The sequence below is a fragment of the Oreochromis aureus genome, linkage group 23 (genome assembly GCF_013358895.1).
Source record: "Oreochromis aureus strain Israel breed Guangdong linkage group 23, ZZ_aureus, whole genome shotgun sequence".
NCBI lineage: Eukaryota > Metazoa > Chordata > Actinopteri > Cichliformes > Cichlidae > Oreochromis > Oreochromis aureus.
The window spans coordinates 41236613-41248807 of record NC_052963.1 but is presented as its reverse complement, the minus strand read 5'-3'; positions in this window follow the sequence as shown (position 1 = coordinate 41248807).

Genomic DNA, 12195 nt, shown 5'->3' with positions numbered 1-12195 from the left:
GGTTTTCTTGTCAAGTCCCACATGCAGACTTTCCCAACGATACAGTTTAATTTCCTGTCCAGGAGGAATGACAGCTGACATTTATGTCAGTGATTATTAGGACCTGAAATGGTTGGGACATGTAAAATAACTCTCTACATGGGGACTATGGCTAAGATCCAGAAGTCTGTGTCTCTAAATTGTATTTTATTCCCAGAAATTCCACAATTTGTTCTTCAGTGACATTATTAGAGTCAGTGCCTGAGCTGCATCTCAACTTATCAACTGTACATTGTACAGATGAAAGGGCATATGCTCCTGAGTCACTGAGAAGAAAACTTTCCTGTGTGGATGAATGAAAGCACTCATGTTATTTCTCACCATTACACATATCAAATAAGATGTGTAGAAAGAAACGCACCCAATACTCTTCCTTCCACCCATTGCCCTGTCTTCAGTCATACAGTGCTGGTGTGGACGTCACACTGCTAAACACAGCCCAGCAGTGGTAATTGCTCTGTTTGCCCCAGACTGGCTGAAAGCAGCTGCATCATCTATCCACTCAATTTACTCCTAATGCGTGTTACTGATTGAACCGGCAATGAGGCCAGGAACAGTGACAAGGCTGGATAGAATCAAACCTTGTGTCCGTCTGCATGCAACTTTCCTCCTCCTCCTCGTCCACCCTGCTCTAGCCCTCTCCTTCTCTGCTTCCTTCCTGTGTTCAGTGCTGCCCATGAGAAGTCCCTCCAGCGTTTCATTAATGGGGCGAGTTAATGTTGGTGCACGCGCCGCTCATATAAACTGCACTCGCTCCCTCTTCACCTTTCTCCTTCCCTCCCCCCTGGCCTCCCTCCTGCCCCCGTGTCACCTTTTCCACTCACTTGAGTCCTCTCTTTGCCCTCTCACGCTGTAAGAGCCGGAGACTGATGCAGTCGTGACTAAGGATCTCCCTCGGTGTCAGAGTAGCTGTTGTTTAGCTCTAACTCTGTGCAGCTCCGGATGGCTCTGCTTTTCCCCTGAGGGCTGTAATAACCCGAAATCTTTATCCTCCTCATAGATGTCATATTCTTCTGTATTCATGAGGACTTATAAAAGCTTGTAAAACAGACTTTTATGCCCCTGACATCACATTTCAGATTGGTCTGTCATGTAAAGACATTTTTGGAAGAATATCTTAGCTGAGTGCCTTTTCCACCGTTGATACTGAATACTTAATTTAGCCAGTATATTATCAGCAATATATCCAACATATTAGACAACCAATATAATTTGTGTCAAATTATTGTCATGGTGTGATGAAAGTGAGTACTGTTTTACTGGATTACTGGAACTTAGATAGTGTCATTGAGTATTTCTGCTAAGGTCATGGTAATATATCAGCCTTTCATCCCCTCAACTGTGGTACATGGGGATGATGCATATATATATGCGTGTGTGTGTGTTTATATAAAGTGTCAGAATCTTTGTTATTCCAGCAGTGTATATTGCCAAATCCATCTGGGATAACAAAGTGCAAAGAACAGCATATGTTTTCGGCACATATCGGAGAACATATGCTGTTACAGCCAGACATTATTCTGGCCTCCACTCTTTGCACAATGGTAGATGACGCTGCAGCTGATCAGATGTTGCTCTTTATTAAGATTGATTTGTTTTTTATTGTCTCCTTATTTAGATATCAATAAAAGCAAGTGTCTGCAAACTATTTTAGTCCATGCAAGAAAAAGATTCTGGCATGTGAAGAAAATCCTTCACATAAATGTTTAAAGAATCAAACTGTTTAACTGGTCCTTTTTCTTTTGTTTGGCCTCTAATTGACCTAAATTTGATTTGTAATTGTGTGAATAGGGAGTGAAACAGAGTTTAAAGCACCCATTTTTACACTATATCACTCAACCCCTGCTGTTTAAAAAACCCTTGCATAAATAAAATGTATGCATTAATCAAATAATAAACAAAATAACAACAACAATAATAATAAAACTGAGTTTAATGTTTTTATTTGAAAAAAATAATCTTTCAAAGTAAATTTTTGCGCTACACATATCAAATTCCAGCCTGGTACTGATCACAGCTATAGCACAAACGTGCTGATCTACATACCCTGCTTGACTTGTGACTGCAACTGATGTGGTAGCAGCCATCTGCCTTCTTTACACTTCAAGTTGCCTTATGTTGCACTGAGAGCTCACTTAAACAAACAGTGTTTGTCAGGCCTCATTTAAAGCTGCCACATTCAGTCCAGCTAATTGCTATTCAACTCAATATGACTCAGTTACTGTAGGCAGCCAACCGCCACTTACTGTAGTCACTTCCTGCACTGTTGGTGAAGAATTATGTAATGCGAAGAGGGGTAAAGTCTCAAAACTCATTGCAATGTATACCAAACACATGAAGTGAATTAGGAAAGAACAACAGGGAGCACAAATAAAAGAAAAGGGGGACTAACTGTTTTCCAGTACTGATAAAAATATACTTCAGGTTCCTGATGAAAACAGAACATCAGCAGTCTTAATAATATTCTGAGCTTCACCAGATTTTAAAAGTAAAGCACTGTTGATATGATGTGCAATATGAGATTCTTCCATGGCATAGGATGTTTTTGTAAAGAGTATCATTCATTAGCTCAAATTAAAGCAGAGTATAAAATCCCTGAGGACTTGAGCGCTGTCATGTAAGCTAAATTGCTCTCTGACCTCCCTAACGTACTCCTTTTTAATCAATCACAGGTGATCAAACATGCACCAGAAGTCAATACCTCTACGAGTGTAGGATCCGGTCATCTGGAGGTGCTAGGACTTATTATAGCATAAATAACTTTTGGAAATTTAGGTGGTATTTCAATACTCATCAGTATTTTAATTTTAGCTATGAATATATCTATTTCCATCAGTGTCATCACTAGCTGCAAGATATGAGTCAGAACTGTTGGCGGTCTTAATGTGAAGGCTTCAGTCTCACACGTTGCATGATTTTCCTACATAAGTGAGCAATATACCTGTACATTATGAAATACATTTTGTTCCAAAGTATGTAGCAGCCATAGTAATATACCCAGAAAAAGTGAAAAAACCCCCCATCTTTATGTGGAAACGTCTTAAAAGAGAACTCAAAGTGTGGTTTTGTACAGAAAAAAAACAGTGTCCTCTTTCCTTTGCTCTAGGATGCTCCAGTATGACCCTGCAGAGAGGTTCCTGATACAAGAAAACACAGAGCATAAGTAAGTAATCATTCTCCTGTTTGCCTCCGAAGCAGCAATTTCACTCAGTCTCATGCAGGCCTGAGTCAAAAGCTCCAAAAATGGCACTTTAGATGAAAAGTGACAATGACTTCAGTACATTTCTCTCTCTGTGTGTGTGTGTGTGTGTGTGTGTGCTTTTGTAAACAGGGGCTTATTGGAGTTTTGGGTGTCTTTTTGTGTTGCTTGTTTGCTGAAATGGAGTGTATTGGCATCACAGCAGGAACCACTTGTCAGATCACATGCTGCAAATTATGCCAGACTCTGCAAGATCCCATGGCTCAAACATGAAAGCATGACACTAGCCTGTGTTACTGGCTTCCCCAAAAAATACATAATTTTTCAGCCTGATCTCACCAGAGAAAAAAAATAGTGGCTGATTTTTGAAGGCAATTGTCATGTAATTCCATGTAATTACATATAATTTGCATGACCTTTTCATGAAAGGATTGGTTGCACTGTGATAATAATAAAAAAAAAATGGAGGTCTATTTTAACTCATTTTCCTAAAGCTTTCCAATTTCCTCAGGTGCCTAAATTAACCAAACAGTAAACGTAAGTCTTGTGGCTGTCTTGTTCTTGATTTGTACTAATCTCGTCCCTCTGCCTCTGAGTGCATGTTTGCCAGTTTTCACACTGCCCCAAAGGCGCTAGCAGTGCAAATGTGAAAACACTCATAAGTTGCATCTGTAGTCTGCATACACTCATAAACCCGATCAGGGATCTCATTAAAACCACATGCCTAATATTGGGAAGGTCCCTCATGACCAAAACAATGTCTGGCTGTGGGATGTTGGAAGTGGATCCTTGTTGTTTTGCGGGTGAGTCCTGATACACAGAGGCCTCACTTTTCCCTCAAACCTACCGCCTCCCAGTCCATTGTGCATCTGTGGAAGCCAGGTTAAAACCTTAAGCTCTTTATTAAGTTCTTTGAGCAAGCCTTGGGTATTCTGTGGTGCACTGTCCTGTTGGAGCAGTTCACTATTGTTGGAGGTGTACTTGCTCTGCAACATCTCCATAAAAGGCAGGACTTAAGGTTTCCCAGCAGATTATTGCATTGTAATGAGATAATCAATGCTATTCACCTCACCCATTAGTGATTTTAACGTTGTAGTTGTTGGTCAATGTTAATCAGTGTTGGAGATGTTGGAGATATGAAATATTGGCCTATTATGTTATTTAAGTACGTGTTGAAATCTCTCCCTAAAGCTTTGCATGATTATAAACTGCTAACTAAGCTATAGTAAGGAATATTACACATTATAGTTTAGCTATTTTTTTTTTAATATGAATGCTTTTGTAAGACTATTTCAGGTGCTGTAGGGACTTATCAGTTGTCCAAACAAACAAACAGTGGCACGAAGGGTGATATTATTTTGTCCGACTGCATCTAAACATTCATTTCCACATTGTCATTTTCCAACTTCCAAGCCCGTGTCTGCGAGCTATCCCTTTAAAGACTCTTGACTGCACAAGAGCTGATGCTCATGCTGGCAGCAGTTACCATGGCAACAAATGACTGAAGTGTATCTATTGCTGCTCTTATGCTGAGAGCTGTCAGAAACGGATAAATAAAATGAAACAGAGGAGGGAAGATTTTGATTCTTACTTTCAGAACTGAGAGCCATGTGACAGCTCGGAAACTTTGATTCACTGCATTCCGGCTGAACATGAATAAGTCACGAAAACAAACACATCCGTTAGTCAAGTATGTGTACAATGATATTACCAGTGGTTACCGTCACTGCCAGCATGATTTAATTTTACAGCTCTTGATATTTGCAGCTTGTTTTTGGTTACAGAATAATGTTTGACAAGCTGATCGATGAACTTCCTTTGGCTACTTCTCTGGTCATTAACAACAATGAATTATTCCGGAGAATTAAATCAATTTGTCTGCCATATATGGGAGCTGTTTCTTTGCAGACGTAGGCAGAGCAAGCGACAGTGGACGGGAATAAATTGTAGGTGAAAAAAAACTACTGACTGCTGTATAAATATTTAAACAAGCAAAAGGGCAGATGGGTCTTTAGAATTAATTACCCCATTCAGTGTAAATATGAATGTTAGGGGTGACTTCATCAGTAGAGGCTCCATGCTGGAGTCTATGCAGTATTAATGACTGGCAGCAAAAGCCCTTCACCTCTTAAAGTGGAAAATGTTCGCTGGCTACAGACGGAAGCCTTCAGTGTTACACTGCTATCAGAGGGAATGCCATTTTAATTGGTATTTTCTAGTAAAGGAAGATTCAGCAGGAAATAACAATCCTTCTAATGATCACAACCCATTGTAGAGTCACTTCATGTATAGTCAGGATAGCACAAAGCCTCTAAAACTGATAATAGCTTACTGCATGCACTAATGTGTGGGTCATCCACTACATAGAGAGGCAGTGCAGTACTGAAACACTGAAGATGTTGTTGTGGTTGCAAAAAAGGAATCTCGTAACATATTTTGTTGACCACGGAGGCTTGATATTTTTAGTCATGGTGGAGGTGTGGCTCAAGACAGCAGTGGCTGCTTACAGTCAGTTTGTTCACCATCTATCTCAACAACTTATTAACCAGAAGCTATAAGAAGACTTGCTTTATTTAAAGAATAAACCAAAAAAAAAATTAAAGAATTGCTTCATTTATTTCCTTTAAATTTCTAGGATAAAAGAGTATGCTTTTTCTAGTGAAAAGCATTTTAATTTCTTTAAGACTGAACCCCACCCCAAACCACCATATGTCTGTGAAATCGTGGCAGGATTGTGACAAATCAGAGCTTTACCTGGCAAAGCTCTGATTTTGCATGATTTGCTCATCCCCACCCCCGAATATTTCCATAGCCGTTGATGACTGTAGCAATCTTTTTCTTTGTGTGTTTCTTTTCATTGTACAGTATGACTAAATCTCATTTTCCTCCAAAAAATTGCATCCATGCTTGTGAAAACATAATCTAAAAATAGCGTACTAGGACTCACGTGACTATTTGAAAGCTCTTAATTGGTGGCATCACAGAATTTAGATCCTGAAATGGACCCGGAAAGGGTGGAAATTTGCCTTTGTCTCTCAAATCCTTTTTTAACAAGAGAGAAAGAGAAAAAAGCCAACTAAACCTTGAAGTGCCAGGTACAGTATGACATAAGCCCAACGATCGTTTTGCTGAAAACATTTTCAGTTCATTGTTGAACTTGCTGAAAGTCACACATAATTGCCCCTTTAAATGTTTTTATATAACTGCAGTGGTGGAGGTGGTGGAGTAAGTTGTTTAACTCTGGAAATGGGAGTGGGTAGAAGAGCTCTTAGTCTCAGGAAAAAGGAAGAAAAAGTAATTTCTGGAAATAATAGGTATTGACAATTGAGGGAAGAAATAAAGCAGCGACTCAAACAAAGCAAGGAGACATGGACTGTACATGTGACAGCAGCACAAAGAAACCAACGTTGCTTGGTGTGTACATCACTATCTTACATTACATGAAAGCATACACACGCTCCTCCCACGCATCAAACACTCTTCACTACACTTACACCTTCCACGCGTTTGCCCACGCATACACACATACTACTTTACACAGTTATAAAAAAGCTCTCTCTACACACACACACACACACACACACACACACAGTCACTCACAGCTACCTACCTTATGCCCCTGTGGCTCAGCTGGCATCACTCATGCTCTCTGAGCTGTTACAAAACTAAAGGTCTACATCCCTCCATTGCCAAACATTACTCACTGCTCGCACAGAGAGGATGCTGTGTGTTACATGTTGTAGTCTTCTTTATTCAATATTTCTGGTAAGAGGAAGGACAGGCAGGCCATTTTTTGACTGAATGATACATAAGAGGAGAAGGCCACCTACAGAGCACACGTGTCGTATAGTGACAGCGTATATAACTATTGTGAAACCATCATTCACACTCCTTATTCCTTGCCTTTTTACGCTTGAAGGTCCTTCAAAGTTGCATCAATAAAATTGCCTTTATGTAATTTATCATTATGTAGAAGTGATTATGTGCCTTGTTACATGTAACTCAGATTAATGCCACATTTTCACACCATGTAACCATCACCAGCAGAAAACCATTCATCAGCTGTTATGTAGTGTTTCATAATGTAAAGTGTCTACACAAGGTCGCGGTAAGGCGTCTGCTTTTCTTTTACAAAGTGGGGAATCTATTGGTACACTTCCAGCTGTGTTCTGAATTTCAAATGTATTTTTGATGATCATGAATGACAAAGTTAAAATTCATATGAGTCAGGAGGATGAATCTGAATGGGCCCCAATTGTTTCTACCAGCCCCTCATTAAGACCACAGAAGCTTCATTGCTTCATTCATGTCGGTGCGTCGTGAGTGGACAGTCTGAAATGTGTAAAAAAGAGCAAGAGCACACTTCATAATGAGATGACACCAGTCACGACCCCTGTTTTTAAAAAAATGTCATTTCTACCTCTCTTTTATTTGTCACAGGGTGACTGCATGACACACACTCATGCACATATTTGTCTGTATGGCCTTTATAGATCTGTAAGTTTGACTTTTATCTTCTAAAAAGCTGCCGAAGAGTTGATGTGCTGTCGGTGCTGCAGATTTGTTGTTTATAAAACTGCTTTGTGAAAAAAATTCTAAAAGAAAAGTGAAAATCACAGAGTTCTTAAAACTGAATAAAATATCTATCTGTTCTAAGTCTTTGTTCATACTTTTGATCATTTTGTGGAAGAAAAGAAGCTGTTCTTTGGTGAGAATCTTAAGAGGATAGTTCCACAGTACTGCTGCCACTGTGGCTTATCCCAGCTATCATGGGACAGGTCTAACATGTAGAAACGCTAACATTCACACCCACAGCAAATGGAATTAAAAATAGAAATAGAATTGGAGAGTTGCCAGTTAACCTAACATGCATGTCTGTGGATTGGATGGGGTCAAGTCGGACCACCCGGCTCACACAGGAAGAGCACGCACTACTTCCACAAAGAAAGCTCCTATTGGATTCGAACTTAGGACCTTCTTGAGAGGTGACAGCGCTAAACACTGAACCACTGTAATGTTAATTTTTGATAAATTTTCGAGAGGAACTATTACATAACCTGTATCTCATAGCTTCTAATCAAAACTGTGCATAATAAGTCTTTATTATTATTATTATTATTATTATTCATTATTACTTACACTGATACAAACCACTTCATGTCTAGGCTAAAAGAGTTATAGCTGGTTTTTATTTATGCTATGGAAGAAAATTTCCCCTTTTTCAGCTTTCGTTTTTCTTTTGCGCATTACTTAACTCAAACAGGAAAACCCCAAGAGCTCAAAGAATATTTGAAATCATTTTTTGAGGAAAAAATATGAACTCAACATCAACAGTCACCATTACATAATATGACCTGATTTTTGCAGAGAGCTGTCTAGACCTGCTGTTTGTGCCAGACCTTTTTGCACAGATAAATGCAGCAAATTGAGTCTTGTTCCAAATGTGAGTGTCTCCCCACACGTATTCAGCTGTCTCATTCATCTTTCACTCAGCTGTTGCACATGCAGCCCCTCAGTCCCTTTTCAGTGTTTCCCGACTCCTTGGCTCACTTTTGTTGCTCTGTACTTAAATCCTTTAACCTTTTCTCCGCCATGCTTTCCTAGCTTTTGCAGCTACCTTTTGTTCTCATCACACGAAGGAGCTCTTGTAGGAAAATGGCTCTACCCCCTCACCCCCACCGCTTCGTGATGAGACACTTCATCATGAAGGAGATAGGTTCACAGGAGCACGTCTAATGACAAGCTGGTAATGATTATCTGTTTCAGTGTCTAGAAACAAGAGACATGATGTGTTTGTGTCTGATTACCTGTATGTCTACAGGCTATTCTGGCTTCAAGATCATTTAAAAGAAATGATTAAGGCCTGCAGTTTGATTATTAGCAGTATGCAAATAACCGTCAACCCACAATGGTTAATAATAGCTATACATGCTGGTAGGAATGGCTTAAATAGGAGTGGATAATTTGAAATAAGGAGCTGCTTGGGCGTGCAGTAAATAAGCTCATGCTGGGACGATTGCAGGAGTTTACCACTTCTAAACAAAAGAGGTGAACACTGTTTACTTACAAAAATCCATCATGTATCGACTAACATTAAGCAGATGTTGTTTATTGTTTTTTCCCTTTAATCATCGAAGTCATTAAACTTTTTTATTCTTGCCTATAGAAAAAAAAAATCAGACATTTGCATGCTGCTCAGTTTATGATTGCAGCTATTTTGATTTAACTAATAAGAAGAGAACCAAGTAGATACCTTTTCCACTTTACATACAATTATTGCAGACTCGTCTCTTTAGAAAACCTACTTGGAAATTAATGAAAAAAATTACAGTCATGCGTAGCATCTTTGATGCATGCACTGGGTTACATTTGAATTATTTTCTAAATGTAGTTGTGTCAGCAGCTATGGCCTGAAGAGACATTTGTAGGCTGACTAACAGAAGGTGCTAGCAGTGCTCAATATGTCATTGTCTCTTGTTTGGCTAATTACAGCGTGGTGCCGGTGTCAGCCCTCCAAGCAAGCCAACACGAACTCACAAGCGCACGTTCAAGCATGCATTCACGTGTAGACACACAGCCATCAATCATCTCTGACTGAATACTCAATCAAAAAGCTTCAACACTGTTCTTTATTTGATTTTATGCAAATATGCTTTTTTAGGAGCATTCTGATTCAGTGTTCTTATTGCAGTGACTTTTTATTGCGGTGAGTCAAACGTGGTGATGAAGGGTTACATTACAACAGTCTCTTCAGATTCGTTTATAATGAAGCGTCCTCAATCACAGATCCAGGCAGCGTATTCTTGTGGCAGGCAGGCAGAAGTTATAGAAAATAATCCTTTTATTTGCCGTTATTACATGTTTGCCTCACTGCATTACAGTATACAGCTGAAATTAGACCTGTCTTGAGGGTCACATGGGAAATTATATCTATTTATTTATGATCTTGTCTAGTTTTATTGTGTTAGTTTTTGAATTGGAACATTTATTTTTCCATAGGAGAGCTTAATGAGCTGCCTGGAAATATGACTGTGTGCACACAGGAACCAATTAAATTAAACATGAGGACCATCATTCTTTTCGCCCCCACCTCCAGAATGGTAGGACGTGAAGAGGGACATGGTCTGATTCATTTTCTATTGCCAATTAATTGCAGGTTAAGTATGTCAGACTGGAGTCTTGTTTATGTGGTGGTAGGAAATTAGATTACTTCTTCTTCAGTCTGAACTGAGGGCACACATTATTTCAACACAATTTAGGGATTGTACAGAAATGATTTGGGGGGAGGGGTGTGTTGTTAAAGGTGGAAGAGTAATCATGGTTTTCTTCTTTCCTGCTGAGGGGAGGGCAGAGGAAGAGAACAAAGAATCTGAGGACAAAAACTGGACTTTGTTTCTGGGATTTGCTTCACGCATCACACTGGAATAAATGTTTTTAATTATTTCTCCATTCAACTTTCTCTGCAACATGAAAACTTCATCGATTACAGCTCAGAAGATTATTTCTTTGAGAAATAAAAGAATCTGAGGCTGCCCATAACTCAGTGTAGTGCTACTGCCGGTCCCAAGCCTGGATAAATTGGGGGGAGGCAGATAATGTGGTGACTCCTAAACAGAGCAGTCGAGAGAAGAAGAAGGTCTTTGCTTCAACAAGCTGTGCCATATTATAATTTATGTTAATCATTTTGGCATATTTGTGCACCGGTAGCTGTTTAGAAAGTGTTTAAATCAGATTCCAACATCTTATTCCTGTTTTGTTATTAATTGTGTGCTTTATTTTGTGCTTTTATGGTGAGGGGAATGTAAAATATTCATAAAGCCAGTGATGAGCAATTTAAAACATCGTGATATAAGACTGAATTTACATTCCTACCTTTGTCATTTATTATCACTCTCTCAACTGAGCAGTTCTGGTGTCTGAAATGACAGGAGCACATCCTCCGCTCAGTACTTATTATGTTTAACCATCGTTTTTCTGTATTTACATGCTCTTTAAGTAATACTTTTATGGTATTTGCTATTTTACTGAGCTAAATTTGTCTCTGCATCACCAGAGGTGACTGAATGTGAATTACAGGAGGTGCTACAGTGGTTACAAATCACCAGAAAATTCTGGCTGGAAATGAAATCTAAAGGGGTTTTAGTTTTGTGGTGGGAGGCCAGACTTTATCCTACATGACTTTTACTTACCAAGGGCATTCAAGCTTAACACCCACACACAGCAGTCCACTACAGTGAAGGAGAAGGAGCCGCTGGGTTTCATACTGCAGTGCTGAGAGACTCACAGAGAGAGGGAGAGAGAGAGGTGCTGGGCATTTTGCCTTTGGTTTAGTTGATATCGCTTGCTTTTTTTTTGCAGGAGAGGCTTTATGCCTGCTCCGTGCACCCATGCATTGCCCTTTGCAACCCTTTTTCCCTCAGTGATTTCCATAAATGTACATTCCCCCCACCCCTTCTAGCCGTCGATCCACCAGTTGTTGAAATCGCACATTAGAGGAGAGCGTGTCTTTAGGTTGCCATAGCAACAGGGTGAGTCATTCTGCTGCAGTCAGTTTAGTCACACTCACACCGACTGTATGTTCCTCTGTCTTCTTTCCTCATCCCGCTGTCCCTCTGCCTTCCCGCCATCAACGGACGTACACACGTGCACTGAGACACACTTTTTGAGTTCTTCCAACTCTAAAAATTCACCAGATAAGGAAAAAAAAATGTCTCTTAATTTCTCAGTTATCACCAGTATTCTAATATACTTACAATTTTGATCTAAAAAGGCCAGTGTGTCATTTGAGTTGTGATGTGCATGATTGATAGCACAGCACAGGCTGATGATGAGGGCGAGCGGAATGTCGCCGCTTACTCTTTGATTATTTATTTATGGATCTGGCTAATCAGTAAACCCACAGCTGAGAAGCACACTGTGAAGGAGGCGGGTGGTGGCAGAAAGAGGAAGGGGGCACC